The 16,140-nt window shown below is 37.1% G+C and overlaps 1 protein-coding gene across 2 annotated transcripts in view; it reads left to right on the top strand.

Annotated features, from left to right (window-relative positions):
• The window catches only part of HDAC9 (histone deacetylase 9), a 385,460-nt gene that overhangs the window by 343,137 nt on the left and 26,183 nt on the right, over positions 1-16,140 (top strand). The gene's annotated exons all lie outside the window — the stretch shown is intronic.

Below are 16,140 nucleotides of genomic sequence, written 5' to 3'. Positions count from 1 at the left end.
AATTAATTATATCACAGTAACTATATAATTGATATGCTAATATTGTATGATTATATTAGTATACAACTGGCTTAAATAAAAAAATAATTTGAAAGCAGAGCTTTGTAACCTACAAAACCTCTAGGAAGGGAAATTGTTATTTCAGATATTAACAAAGGCATAGTTTATTTCATAGAATAGAATAGTCAGGGTTGGAAAGGACCTTTAGATCATCTAGTTCCAATCCCCCTGTTACAGGCAGGGGCACCTCACACTAGACCATATTATCCAAGGCCTCGTCCAACCTGGTCTTGAACACTGCCAGGGATGGAGCATTCACAAGCCCCCTGGGCAACCTATTCCAGTGCCTCACCACCCTAACAGGAAAGAATTTCCTCCTTATATCCAATCTAAACTTCCCCTGTTTAAGTTTTAGCCCATTACCCCTTGTCCTATCACTACAGTCCCTAATGAAGAGTCCCTCCCCAGCACCCCTATAGTCCCCCTTCAGATACTGGAAGGCTGCTATGAGGTCTCCACGCAGCCTTCTCTTCTCCAGGCTAAACAGCCCCAACTTTCCCAGCCTATCTAAATGTATTCATCTCTCATTTTATAACTTACCTGAGAAGCTTCTCATTGAGCATACTGTGTTCACAATGCCAAAGCATGACTTTCGTAGATGTAAACAAATTTCATCTGCCTGGATGTGGCAGTCTTTCAAAGCCCTAAATGAGCTTCCCCTCTCCAAGTTTGGCTTTCTGAACATTATATATCTTAATAAGTCCAGATTTATCTATGACAACCAATATAGAAATGTGTTTAATTACAAAGAAACTTTCGTCCTTTCTGAAAATTGGTGCAACAGATCTCCCCAGAGTGGTAACTAGCCTGGAGGCAAGACAAATAGCTTCCTTGGTTAAAGGTAAGGGAGACAAATCCTAATGAATGTTAAAATCAAAGCAGTGTTTGCTTCAAGATGTAGAAAGGTTATAGGTTAAATTAAATTCATTCATATGCAAGTTTTCTGTTAACATCCCAAGTTGCTAAAATTGATAGTTAAATTGCATTAAAAGAAAATAATCTGTGTAACTTTCTATGTTCATTCAAAATTTTGCACAAGTTCTTCATACAGGTTTTAAGAGAGGTATTGTGGTATGTTCAGAGGTGTCATAAGCTTACCATTACCCTTCACTAGGAAAAACTATTTTGACATAAATCCAGGTGTTGATGTTGGTGATAGCAGATTCTGTTGGTTCTGCTATTTTGTACTACCCCATGAATGAGCTGGAATACAAAAGAACGTTCTTCTCCATTACTGTTAAGAATAAGCAGTATTTCAGAAGGGATGCAGAGATGAAGCCTACGGGTATGTTGAGATGGTGAAGGTAAGGGAAGAGATGCAGTGAGTAAGGAAGGCCCCAGTAAACCCAATACGCAGCTGTTAACCTTCCTGCAGTGCCTCAAAGTCCAGTTCCCTTGTCAGCCCATGCTTCTCCAACTCCCTCAGCTATCATAAATGCCCTGCACATATCCTTCAACACATATACACTGGTACTGTAGACATATATATTAGGGCTGACAATTAAGAATTATGAGTTTTTTTAATGTTCTGCTTCAAACATCTGGACACTTTCAGGACTTGGTCTGTCTAGAAATTACTTTCAATATGTTTTGAAGGTAGACTGAAATTAAAACTGATCTTATAGCAGCACATGGTATTGGTACCTTTAGATGACACTACTATGAACTGTAATTTTCCAGGGAATGGAAGACCCTAAGGAGAATTAAAACTATAAAGCCAGTTGTGGTGTTTGTTATTGTTTCAACAATTTAGTCCCTGAGCTGAAAGGGAGAGAGAATAACAGGAAAAAGCTGGCCACAGAACAAATAAATATGGCATTGGCTCTTATTCATTACAACACATTGGACAAAAATGAACAACGGCAACTACCAGCTTTCATGTACTTCCTTGGAAAATGCTAGTGTTGTGTAACTTGACCAAAAGGACCACATATACCGCTGCACATACACAACCCAGAAAGGGAATCCAGCCAGCACTAGCAGTAAAAAGCCATTTCATGTGGAGATCTTGTTTACTTGGAATATTTATTTATTTCATCCAAAAAGTATCAGTTTAGCATATCACTGTGCATTTTCTACTTTTTCAGTTTTCAGAAAAATTATGATAAACTCATTTTGCTACTGAATGGGAATGGTATTAGAAAGCACTGTTCAGAGACTTAGGGGGATAGGAAGGAGAAAATAAAGGTCAACACAGAAGAAAAGGCTTAGATGAATAAAGGTATGTCAGAGAAAAGCTTCTCATGAAATATTATTGAGAATAAAGCTTTTTTTTTAAAACAAACATAAGAAGCAATGTATAAATCAAGAGCACAAAAGCCCTGGTTTATGATTTTTTTTTTTGAGCTGTTTAATTTCTTTGTTTTGTTTTGGGTGTTGAATTTTTTTTTTTTTTGCCACTGTTAAAAATAGCCAAAACTTCAAAGGCAAGCTGCATGTGTTCTAAATCAGGACTTCAGTGCTGATGTATGACAGCACAAAAATTAAAACTAAATAAATGTGCTGTCTAAACTCCCATATTTCTAAAAAAATTGCTTTAAAGTTAAAAAAATTAGCATTATTGCTTGATCTTACGTTACCAACCATACGGTTTTCACCAGAGTAAATGACAAAATATCATATTAAAAAGAGAAAAAGAAAAAAGAGTGTTGTCTGAGTATATCTGAACACCTGTACTTGGCTGTGTTGTAGTTTTGTCAGACAGGCAAGGGAAAAAATGAAACTTTGCAGTGATTTGTCTGATAGTAGATACAGACTGCATAAATTCTCAACTTATCCACTGTTTTCTGTAAGACAGGGTAAGTCGATGAAAACAAGGCAGTATGTCTGTGAAGGCAAGAATAACATTCCTGGTTTATCACATAAAATTGGTTGAAGAATGGACAGATTCTTACGAAAAATCTTTTGTGCAGGTTTTGTGTTTTCTTTTTAAAATATGAACTTTGTAACAAGTCAAGTTATTGTTCCATTTTACTTTACTGTCTTTGGACATGATCTTGCTGTTTTCTTTCCTTAAGTGAAATAACATGTCTGTCTCTAATGGTGTCTGGCCACAGCACACCAGTTAAATCTGCTTGCAAAAAAAATCTTGGGGCTGGGGCCTCTTGTGGCGTCCATTTCCTCTGGCTTTTACTTTTACAATGGCCATTTGCTGTTCTTCTACTAAGTCATCTTGATTTGTATTGACTCATTTGTTTTATCAGGCTGCAAAAGAGGCAAGTGGCCCAGGCAAATAGGAATGCAAATGCTGATCTTCTTTGTAAACTTCTCTCTGACTTTTAAAACTCACTCATCCCATCTTTGCCTGTGTTCCTTTTTTATTTCCTATTAAGAAATAGTGACAGGCTCTAATTTATGTTCTCATCTAAGTCTGAGGCGTGTTATTTCTTTGTAAAGGTTCCTGTATATTTGTGTGATTGAGAGAACTGATTATTTACTAGTTATCACTTTATCTTAGTTAATCCCTATTCTGTTGCACACAAAGGTTTGATTACACATCAAGAGAGTAGCTACTGTAGGATATAATTTTATGGGCACTAATAAGAAATGGATAATTAAGGTTAGGAAGTCAAAGAAAGCAGTGTGCTGGGAGCCACTAAGCTGAACATAACATTTGGCAAATGCAAAAGGTATCTTCACAAGCATCTTTATGAACATGACATTTGAAAAATACGTACGTTTACAAACAGTATTGAACATGAAGCAGGGCTACATGATCTGAATTATGTATTTGTAACTAATACTTCAATTATTCCTAACAGTGTATCAAAGTTTGGCCAAGCTTTCATGTAATACAAGGACAACAATAACCTCCTAGTGAGTTTGAGATATTCTGGGCTTCTTCAACTTTAACCACCCAACCTTGGTGCCTGAATTAAAAGCCCAGGCCCTTTAGATGGCCAGTGGAGCCTCCAGAGGCTGACTCAAGAGTACCAGAGACCTCCAGAAAGTGATTCACAAAAAAGCCTGTCAGCCTAAGAGAGACTGAAGGTTCTCACAAGGGTAGTTCCAGATTTTTCAATATTTACTAAGTGATAAAGTTGCCTCTCCCACATATGGTCTTCAGAGTTTGCCAAGATTCATTTGGAGCCAGTTACTTTGAGATTTTTAATGCACACTACTGATACAGATAACACATTTTCAATTTTGGTAAGTTTTCTAATAAAGGCTTTACAGTGTTTAATCAAGGAAAGGGTTTGTCATTGTTTCCATATAGATGTCACCTAGAACACATGTACGGAAGTGATATGTGGGCTTTGCATATTGAACTTTTTTAACATGGCCTGAAATTTTGTTTATAGAAGAACAAAATATCAAGTCTTTAAAATGCTGGGTAGTTAGAGTAGGAGCAAGTAGAAGTTACGTTTATGTTGCCTATGTTTTCTCTTCTGCTTTTTTCTTGGAGAAGTCTTCAGAATTTTTTATTTGTAGCAGTCCTTTGAAGACTGACAAGGGAATGCTCTCAGGCTGACAAAGTGTCATTACCTTTTTCTATTATATTCCCTGCTGTCCAATGAACTGCTAAAACTTGTTTCTTTTCTCCTCATTTAATTCTTAATTAAGATATCGACAACATACGAAAATAAATAATGAAAAATTTGAATGCAGATTCACTGGAAGTATCATCAACAGCAACTCTTTCCAGAACAAGTTTTCCACTTTGGCACAAATTTTCATCATCTGTAGGATGAATGAGTTGCTCACTTTAGGCTCAGCTGAAATTGTTTACACTCTCTTTGTTTGAAACAATAAATCTAGAAGTTGCATATAAAAACTGTGCACAAAAGAACAATATTTTGGTTGTAAGGTAAATTGCCCTGAAGTTAGGGCAAGTGAGATTTATGATTGCTTGCACAATGAATCCCTTTTGCATATGCTTTAAGATAGAGTTGTTAAATAAATGAGCACCTACTATTCTGTACCTTTGTTTTTCTCAATATAGAGACAATCAGGTTCAGATTGTTACTATAAGCCAGCAATAAAGGCTAGTTTCAAAGTTTCTGCCAAAGCCTGAAAAACAGAGGAAATACTTGTTCCTCTACCTTTCTTTGTATACAATATTTTTCTGTTATCCTCTTTTCTGTAATGAAAAGCAAGCTTAAACAGCAAGACCTCTGTTGTTAGAAGCTGCTGATAGAAAAATGGCACTGTGTGTGGAGCCCTAGATTTCTTGTTTCTAGAATTGTAATTTCAGATGAAATAAAAATGGGTTTGATTTTCCTAATTGTTAAATTTGTAACAGCAAATTGTAACAGCAGATCTCTTATGTATTTCAACTGGCCATGAAAAGCCACGACCAGAAATTCAGACAGTGCTATGATCCAAATATTAAATTGCATGCATTATATAGTAGTCCCATAGAACAGACAACAGTCATGTTGAAACAAATTTCTCTTGAACATTTCCAGACACAGTGAAGATGTGGGAAGACCCAGTACAGCATGTTTAAGAAGTAAAAATATCCTAGTCTGAAGGGGTCACAAGTACTATTCCTGCCTGTTCTTGGATGACAGAAACAGGATAGGATGAAAAAAGAAACCTATTTTGTTACAACCCCCTCTGCCTGCTCACTCACACCTGTAACAGCCCTGCCAGTTGCACATACAGGATTTCACACCTCTTGAAAAAACATCATCCATGTCTTACTCTGATTTGCATAGATTTTAGCACTAACGATATGTATTTTACTAACAGCTACCACCACCGAATATCATCTTGTTTGAAAGTAACTTTTTTATCTGCCTGCAAGCACTAGTCTTCAGACATGTTTTCTACTCAGATCTGAGCACTCAGTCCTTGCAGGTGTTATAATAAATACATGTATATGGAAAGGCAGTGTGAGTTTATTTGTGAAGACCCGTTAGATTAAGGCATGGTCTGGTAGGATATATAAGCGGATAAAGGATTAGAAGGAGTAACTGTTGTTAGCTCGTTGGGTCCAGATGAGTTCAGGAAACTGCTGTGCATCCACTGTAAAATCTTTGTTCTGGTTGATAAAATGTGGATTTCCAAATATGTGTTTGAACTTTTATGTGGATTTCATTCACAATTTCTAAACTGATTTTACTATGGTTAAAAGAAGAGAAATGTTCGCACTTAGTTGGCTAAAATTTGCTTACATTTCCAGAAGTATAAATACATTACACCCATGGGATAACTTCAGATTTTGTTTCTGTGGCAGTATGGTTGTATGAATAAATGGCAAGTAATTTGATTACTCCCAGGTAAACCAGCTTATTGTCACGTACCTGCTTATTTAAATACCTTATTTGTTTTGGCTGTTATCACCAACATTTTTGTCTATGCATACAGATCTGTCACCTGAAGCACATTGTATTTTCAATTCAGTGCCAGCTGCTTATGTTTAGACCTTGTCTGAGTTACTAACAAGTCACTGAGAAATCCAGAGCTCACAGTAGACAAAATCTGAACCATTTTCATGTCAGTGTAGCTGTGGAACTGCCTCATATTTCTCTATATAAAAACTATGCAAAAGTATATCCCTGGTGAAGAATTCAAAAATGCTCTGCATCCCTTTGCAGTAATATGACCCTAAACCTTCTCTGCTGTATTTGTTTTCTGACCATTCCTGGTGGTTATAAGAAAAACTAATTCCTTGACGATGTTTAGTTCCCTATTCATTTTTGCTCTAGCTCATCCACTCAGTCATCCAGTAATTTTGCTTACATACCTTCATTGTCTTTAAGTCACAGATGTATTTATTTGTCATCTTATTTAATAACAGTCTCTTTTATTAACCCAATGCACTTTTATCCTTTTCCTAATTCTCTCATCTCATTTTTTGTTTTCTTCCATCTTTCTCTCATGTGCAATTAGTATAAATTAATTACCTCTAACATAGTGTCCTGCTGTAAAATTTAGGTAAAAACAGTGGGAAGATGCTAGAATTTTGGTCAATGACCATTTATGAAATAAAATCAGTGCTTTGGACAAAACTGAGAATGACTAGAAAGTGCATCCTTCCTGCTGGAGTGACTATTAAATTCTCTGATGAGTGGAGCTGTTCTGATTTTGACATATTTCGTCATTCTTCTCTATGTATCTGTAATAAGACCATCAAACACTCCTGTTGTCAAGTGTTTCTAAGAGACTTTGCTGTGAAGTTCGGATAATTTTTGCCAAAGCTTTCAGCTGCGGCAGCTCTTCAGCTTTGTCAGAAGGAAGAATAAATGCAATCCTGATGTTACAGTTTGGTATATGTTGTTTGCTAAGTTTCTGGAGCCACTAGGGAGCTTTGAGCTCTGGAAGCAGGTTATTTTACTTCTAGCTGTTCAAACTCTGGAGGGAGAAACAGTAGCTATTCTGGTAGTAGATTTTCAGGATCTCTATTTCAAAAAGCCAATGTACTGTTTTCTCTTGAAGAAAAAAATTACTGATGTTGCTCAAGAAACAGTATCTTAACATAATGAATGATTTTTGCCCTGTTATGAACTTCCCACTTTTAAGAAGAATGACTAAGATGACTGTGGTAGTGCAGCTGCAACAACATCTGGAGTCCTCAAGTTACCTTGACACTAGTTAGCTGGATTTAGATCCGAGTGTAACACAGAAATGTCATTGTTTGTCTTAATATTTATATTGTTCAATGAAGATTTCCAATTATTTTAGGTCTACCAGCACTCTTTAATACTGCTGTCATGCTCTGGTAACAGCAGTGATAGTGGTTATTTTCTAGCTTATGGATCCTGTAGAACTGGGTCACTCCCAAGTGACTCTGCTCCTCACTCTCAGAAAATCCAGAAAGCAGTAGTCCATGGCTGCTCAGCCACCTGAAAGCATTTTTCGCCCAGGCCTAGTGATCACTGGTTTAAGTTTTTCTAAGAAAAGGTAGAAAAACACTGGCAAAAGAATTCCATTAGGGTTTTTTGAGCACTAGCTCTCAAGCAGTAATTAGTGCGTCACCACTTGGCTGCAGAAGCTCACAAAAGGGCTCTTTCTGAGAACTGTATACCAGAGGACTGGAAAGACAGGGATGAGATATTCAATATTCTAAGAAAAGATTTTATTCTCATACTGGTTTCTGGGGAGAAGAATTTCTGGGGAAACAGAAGCCACTCCTTTTCCAATTTTCTCCTTCCAGATAACAAGTTGTATTGTATATGAAGCCTTCTCATTCACCCAGCAGCCAAACCTGGCCCTAATGTCTACTAAATGAATAAATAGAACACCTTCAGTCTTATTCTTCAAAAATTTTACATATCTGTGATGAGGATAAGTCATATATTTCATTCTGAGGAACAGCAAATAATAGCCTTCTACATATTTCCACCTCCTGTGCAAAACAGGAGGTGGAAATAACATAGTGTCAGTCTTGCCTTCACCTGAGGCCCATACGCTTCCTTGTCACCTTGTCTTGTGCTCCTAGCAGGTTAAGGCTCATGCAAACTCTGCTGTGGAATAACAAGTGACTAGGTTCTGACATAACTCTTCTATTTGGGAAGAAGGCTGGTTAGAGCCACCTATGTCATTCAAATGGCAGCTACAGTTCCTTTTACTCTGTGGGGTTTTATCCACCATTTCAAGGCATCTGTGTGTCCTTTTAATAGCACGAAAAGGGACAAAGGGGCCTTTGTATTGATTGAAATCACATCCTTAATTCCTACAAGTTTTTGTAATAGAACAGCATAATAGAAAGTTGCTCAATGTATTTTACTTTGAAATTGCAATTAATCAAAAGACTGTAAGGAGTCAGACCCCAAACCTGGTTTCGATACCATTTCCTTTAGTGAGTTTTACACATTACCTTTTCAATAAGTGGTGACAGCCAGTGCATTTCTGGGTGATTATAGCATATGTCAGGTGGGGTTAACAGGCACAATGCCAGAGGGAGAGTGAGTAACTACTTGAGATGTACAGTAATCCCTTAGAAACACACTGCCTTATTCCCTCCTGATATTATAAAATGAGGTTTATTAAACAATGTGATCTAATTCCTGAGGGGCACTAGACCTCTGATATTAATACTTAGGTCACCAGGAGACTTGATGCCAAATTCATCAGGAAATAGAGTATTTACCTCAAGTCTATCAACCTACAAGGTCTCATCCCTGATACGCTTATTGTATCTATGTTCTTAGTCTTGGAATGGTGAATGACCCACATCTGGAGGCCAGGTCTTTAGATAATGGTACATGCTGATTAACACTGGCTAAGGAACTAGCACTTAATTTAATGTGATATGTTGATGTGGCAGGGTCAATAAATGACTGCAAATAAAGTGAGAGGCTTAATTTTTAGATTCTGAGAAACTGTGTATGTTGGAAAGATCATTTAGTCCTTGCTGCTTTTCTTGGCAGAATTTTGTAGACCATCTTCAGAAAATGGCAGTCAGTTCTCAGCTTCTGAGTGATGGGCTTTAAATCAGATCCTTTGTGTTAGTCTCTTGGGTCAATTCAAAATTAACTGACTTGGCTTTTCATCAGTTAAAAAAAGAAATAAGCCTAGATCTTCCCATCAGATTGTTTTCGGCCATAACTCGGTGCCCACATTTTAGCTATACTCATTTATAATAGCAGAAACTTTGCCCCAGATATTTAAAAAATGTGTCAAGTTGATTTTATAGGCAGTAGCATTATAATAAACTTCTCCAACCTTAATCAAGCTTACTGGTTTATTTGGATAGTCAATAGTAGTATCTGATTTTCATTCCAGCATGGATTAGAAACAAATTCCTCATACTTTGAATTATTTTTTTTATCAGATGTCTTATTTTCTAGCCAACCCCTTACTGAGTCTAGACTCAGATTTGGAGATATAATCATCTGTAATTTGTAACATCAGATACATATATTGTGAATCTGTTTAAATCAGGGAACTTGATCAGATTTGGAAGAAGTTATTGTGATAACTGTAGTGATACTTGCACTATCAGCTTGGCAGATTTCACAACATGTGGGATAGATTTTCAGTAGATGTTTAACAGCCTGATTAGACTATCCTCATAGAATTCCTTTAGAGGAATTTTTAATCCGGGGGATGGTGGAGAGAGAGAAAGAAGGAAAAAAAAGGCCCCCAAAACCCATAGAGAATTTCCTCACCACCCAATGAAGCCTTTTTCAGAGAGAACTGAACCTAAGATTCTTTGCTGTTTGCAGGTCTACATTTCGTCTCTTGGCTTCCTCTTTCTGAAGCAGAACAGCTACATGTTCCTGAAAAAAAAAATAAATAAAAATAAATAAAAAATGAAGAACTCTGGGAAGGATAATCTTGCTTCCTCGCCAGTTTTACTTAGTCGAGGATTTACTAAATAGGAAGCAAAATAAAAGAGGGAGAAGAGGGAGAGGATGGCAGGACAGGGGAGAAATTATTACTTAGGCCAGGTGTGAAGCAGAGATAGAGAAGCTGTGAGGAAACCAAGAAGAAAGGAAGCCATGGAGCAAATAGCTCCATGCTATTTGTCCAGCCAGTTTTGGGAATATCCAAAGGTTCCTGTTTTGTCTCTAGCAGCTGAAAATGATGGTTTAATATTTTCCTTCTTAATCCACATGACAGCACTATAACAGTTCTGAAAACATCATCATTGTTTTGTACATCACTGTGACCTTTCCTGGAGGATGCAGAATCCCTGCTGCTTGATAGTACAGGGTACAAAAGAAACCCTTTCCTATTTTTTTAGTATGAATTAGATGGGAGAAGAGTTTGGGGGAGTCATCTTCCTCCATGTGTTTTCTCTGAGGAACATTTTGTCAGGTGGTCACTGATGTCACCGTGTGGTGGAGGTGTACAAGTTCCTCCTTCCCAGGGTACTAAGCACATGCAATGGACTATATAACCCGTTTGGATACATACATATCTAGAGTTAAAGATGCCCAGACCATCCTACTGAACATTTTCAAGGTGACCATTTCCTGTAGTGAGACAGGTTTACATTATTTGGCTTTCAAAGAGGTAGCCTATGTATCCTTGAATATGTACTTAATAAAGATTTAATAAGTTAAATTCAGTGTAGCAGCTAAAGAGCAGCTAATTATGAAAAATGCATTACTGTAGAACTAACAGGCATACAATAAAAACATCTATTACATAAATTGTTAATCCATAAAAAATGCATTCCTGAGACCATTGATATTTATTTAACATACAATTACTGTCTAATTTAATCTAAATTAAATGCTTGCTTGATACATGTAATTTGAAGTGTTGCTGAGCTTCCTTCTCCAGTATTAAAAGCAAGAAATCAGCAGCTAATGCCTGGAGGCCAGATCTCCACAGTTTGAATTCAGGTATCTCAACACTAACATTCATAATTTCAGCCATTTGGAAAATGTTTTTCATAAGAATGTATTTGGCATTAAAATCTCCTTTCCCCCTCACTCAGGGCCACATCCTGCCAACAGACTTAATCCAGATAAAGTTTTGATTGAATAAAACGTCCTGAATTAAAGACCTGTGAAGAAAATGTGCTCTCTTATCACAGAATACAAGCTTTGCAAAATGTTCTAGCTCCTGCCAGTGCTGGAAGGGTAAATTATCATTTGACTCCTGTATGGACATATTTATTTAGGACACGTAGCCTGGTGACTCAGGAAGTTATGTAAAAACTGACCCAGTTAATTTTAGATGCTATTGTTGGAAGAATATCAGTGAAAATTAATCAAATAGTCATGGAGGAACCGCAGGGAAGGAGTGTAGAACACTGGTGGGTAGACTTTTGGCAGCAGTCATTGCAACAGTTTTAATGAGAGGAAAACACATTCTCAAAGTAAATTAGACAGTAATGACTTGATTAAATGGTAAATAATAGTTAAATACATGCTTGGAGGTCCAGGACAGAGACTGTGGAGTTTTTGTTGTTTTGTGTGTATTCCTCTCCAGGCTGCTCTGAGTAGCCAGAGGAGCTCACCGGAACTCTGCCTGTAATTTAGGGTCAGATTGTAGCTTTTAAGACACTGAAGCTGAAAGAGTTGCTGGGGCCCTGCTGCTAAGGCTGAGAAAGCTGAGGCTTTCTCTATAACTCCAAAGCTTTGCCAGCCTTTCTGTTGTTGATATGTCCTTGTTCCTCCACCAGCTGCCTCCCCTGAGCAAGGGCCAGCACCACAGCTCTGCTCTGCCTGCTGTTGCCCAGAAGAAGGACTGTGCAGGAGACATCTGCTCTCCTTATGCACAACGGGGGAGAAGGAAAGATTCTGTCTTCTGCTGAGGCAGATTTTGTCCCCACTAGTTGGGTGTTTGCACATTTGCGGGTGAGAAAATTGGGCTACATATATGACTGTTTAGGCAAACAGGGAGCGCTGCAGTGCTAGCTGGGAATGTGCCCCATCCATATGGTTTCTTTCCCTGTCTGCTGAGGAAAGGATGTGTAAAGAATAACATTCAAAAGTTGTATTAATTCTCAAATGTTTCTTTCTCAAAATGGGAGGCTGTACACACAAACTCTGACTTGTTAGCTCTGACTTAGTCTGACTCTGACTTCATCTACTCATAATACACAACACAGTTGTGTTGTGTGAGTCCATTGGAGGGGAACAGACCTGCTTAAGAGGTGTTTTACCTGCTGTTTGCCACTTTCCTATTCAAATTGTCACAGTAAGGATACCTCAAAAACAAAAATAGAAAACTGAAATAACTCTGGATTCCCTTTTTATAGGGTTTAAGATTATTTCTTGGTTGTCAGTAAATCCAGGTATAGTTGCTCTGGTGGCTTTGGGATAGTGAGGCAGAAGATTCATCTATGTTATTCCTTGCTGCTTGGCAGAACTGTAAGGAGCGCATGGGGAGGGAGCTTGTCTGTCACAAAAAAAAAAAAAACACCAAACAGGGCTCTTACTGGGACACTAAAAGATGAAATACTTGCTTAGATTATAATTCAAGTCATCAGCAAACTGTGTCCTTCAATAACAGCCTGGCAGCTTGATTATTAGTTAATACTGATAATCTTTTTACTTCTCACAGTAGAATATTTTCTTACATAAGGCTGCATATTGTATCTCAGCACTAATGGGGGGAAAGGATATAATTAAAAAGTACATGTTATGGTTTTGATTTAAAAGTTTATATTTTTACATCAAAGGTCAGTGGATAACAGCTCGTATGCTGCATATTTCTCCAATGCATAACATGGCTTATAATGGTTTTAGTTTTAATCTAGTCTGTTTTACTTAGGTGTACAATCATGCACCCACAGATTTTTGTCAGGCAAATGTAAACCAATTGGCAAGTATGATTTTCAGAACTACTTGGTAGTGTTTTAATGTTGTTTCTTGCATAAACCAGAGGTTTATTATTGGTTTTAATAGGATCGTAGCAAATGAATATTAAGAGCTTTTGCAAATTCTACCCTCAATGTCTAAATATTTGATCTATGAAAGGAACAGATACTTTTAACATTTAAATTACAGAAAATATGAAAATAATAATTGGCACAAAACCACGCTCAGAATTTCCTGGCACACTGCTGAGCCCAATTTTAAAAAATGCTGCTTCTCTGAAGTACAAATTCACTGAGCAGATTTATAAGAAGATTAGAGAAATACCCCTGTATGTATAACCTTTCCTCATTTATTGACTGAAATGTTTGGATTTTTAAATACTGATTATTATTATTATTAATATTATTACACTGTCACATATTATTATTATTAATAATAATAATATGTGACATTTTTACTTATGTTTATGGGCACAAATAATTGTGACTATTGCCAGGACCATTTCAAACCAGGATTAGTAGATGCCTGTCATTTAGTCAGGACCTCAGACTCTAAACGGCCTGAAGACACCTGCAACCTCTAAAAAGCAATGCCCGCTTAAGGCTGGACTGAAAATCAAGCAGTGACGCATTAACATGACTTTCCATTTTATAACTGAACATTTACTGTTTCTATAAAATGCCACTAATCTATAAATGTTATTCACTACTGCAAAAATCTGCAGTTTTAGAATACAGCAAATCCAAACGGAAAACATCTTTTAAGCCAGCATCACAATTGGCACCTTTTTCAGCAGGCACAGTAGAAGGGCCAAGAACTGCTGCTGATTTCTAGACATTCATGTAACTTGGAAGGTTCAGGATTAAAAACGCTTTTCTGACTCCTTTCTCACCTTAAAGTTAGCCAGTGGGATGTCAAATATGTGCTTGATCTCCTCATATCAGGGAAGATGACTGATTCATTTCGTGGTGCCTGTTACTATTTTCTTCTTGTTTTTCTTAATTATTTGGCACGCAGTAGAGCCCATCTTAAAACCATTACTTGACTGGGATTCCTTTCTTTCCATTTTGTTACTTCTGCACTCCAGGGGATTTCCTTGAGGAAGCTAATATCTTTCCTAGGTTGCTGCAGTGGCACAGGATCCAAGTTTCTTTGTTAAGAATTTCCATAACTCATTCACCGGCAATGTTGGTACTGTTGACTCCCTTTCTAGCAAGTTACCTTTACTTTCTCAGGGTAATTACACTGACGAAAAGCTTCAGTCTTGTTGGTTTGGTTTGGCAACGTTTTATCTTGTTACTGTGATCTCTGATTGGAAAGATTCTTTCTGTATGGCTCATTACATCCTGACTCAAACAGGGATGATTATTGTAATTTTGATACTAGGAAAATCATTAGGAAATTAGACAAACTAGCATCATAACAATGTCTACAAGTTATATTATGCATGGTTGCCTAAAAGAAGAAAAGGGCATTGAGAGAACCTTTATATTAATTGCCACACATACCTCAGAAAATTGAGATGCGGCAGTATCAATATTTGAGGTCTCACAAAATTTTCAAAATGTGCAGGGGAAACATGGTAGAGCTTTCTCTTCATCACAGAAGCTGTATATCACAAAGGATAGTGTTGACTTAAAAGAGCTCTTGGATTCCTCAGAGACCCAGAGGGTGAGCTGTAGATGTGTGGAGTCTGTGTCTGTTCATTCTTCTTCATTTCCTTTAAATGCTGTATGCACAATTCACTTTACGCTGTTGGCACTCTCTTACTACAAATCCAAAGAACGCATGTGCAACATGCAGACAGAAATAAATCCTGTAGGTAAAAGAAAGTAGAAATTGGCTGAAGATCAAAGGTTATCCTCTTTCCACTCCTTCTTTCACTTTTATTATCCTGTCTAAATTCGGTCTTTTGTAGAGAGGATTGGGTGGGGATTTTTTTCATGAGGAAAGGTTGAGCTTAAATAAGAGTTTAAGGTTTTATTCGTTTTTCAAACCTGTATGCAATTTGAACCACAATAGAAGATTGTGGAGTAGCTTAAGGAAACAATATTTCACCTCAAGTATTCTGTGATCATTCATAGATTAAGTGACAGACAGGGGGTGTTGGGGTTTTTGTTGTTTGGTTGGTTTGGTTTCTTTTTATCTGCACACTAAAACAAATCTGATATCATTAAAGTCCCTATTCCAAAAACAGTTGGGCATGTGATTAACAAAGGCCTAAGATGTAAACAGAACTAATTGTGAGATTGCTTGTTTGCCAACTCAAGCCTTAAATCTGTGTATTGGAAAATGTCTCTAGAAAATAAGCTTGCGATTTTTCATTGATTTTTGTATTGAATTTTTGACGACCTTCTTCACTGAAACATGGTAAAAAGATGTTGGTTTTTCCATCTTTGTAGAGCCCCAGGTTTTAGCAGATACCTTCTAAATGCTTTATTTAAGGTTATGAAATACACTGCAATGAGTACTGATGACCGTCAGTAGAGCAACTAGCACACCTAGCACAGACCAAGTGGAAAAGTTGTGATGGGTATTTAACTTCAATACTTTTGAAGCTTTACTTATCATTACTCACTGAAAGGAGATTAATCAAAACCAACAGCTCTCCTTAGGAAACTACCACAAAACTTCTCTCCAAAATCTTCACACCAAATTAACACTTTTTTGTTCAATTTTACTTGTCATTAAAAATGAAATAAATTAATTTTACATGAATCACAGATGAAAACTCTGTGGTAGCGCTCATGTAGTTATAGATCACATAAAATGAAGTACTATTGATTTTGGCTGCTGTGCAGTTGCTTAGAACATTACTGGTCAGAAGTGAGTGGCACTGGTAAAGATATCTACAAAGTTCTGGATAGTTTCAACTTATACAAAAACCTTGAATTAAAATAAGTGTTAGTGC

The sequence above is a fragment of the Pezoporus flaviventris genome, unplaced genomic scaffold, assembly GCF_033815535.1.
Source record: "Pezoporus flaviventris isolate CSIRO_AGI_PZ_B2104156 unplaced genomic scaffold, CSIRO_AGI_Pfla_v1 ptg000055l, whole genome shotgun sequence".
Lineage (NCBI taxonomy): Eukaryota > Metazoa > Chordata > Aves > Psittaciformes > Psittacidae > Pezoporus > Pezoporus flaviventris.
The sequence above is the reverse complement of the archived record's forward strand: the minus strand, read 5'-3'. Positions and strand labels throughout refer to the sequence as shown.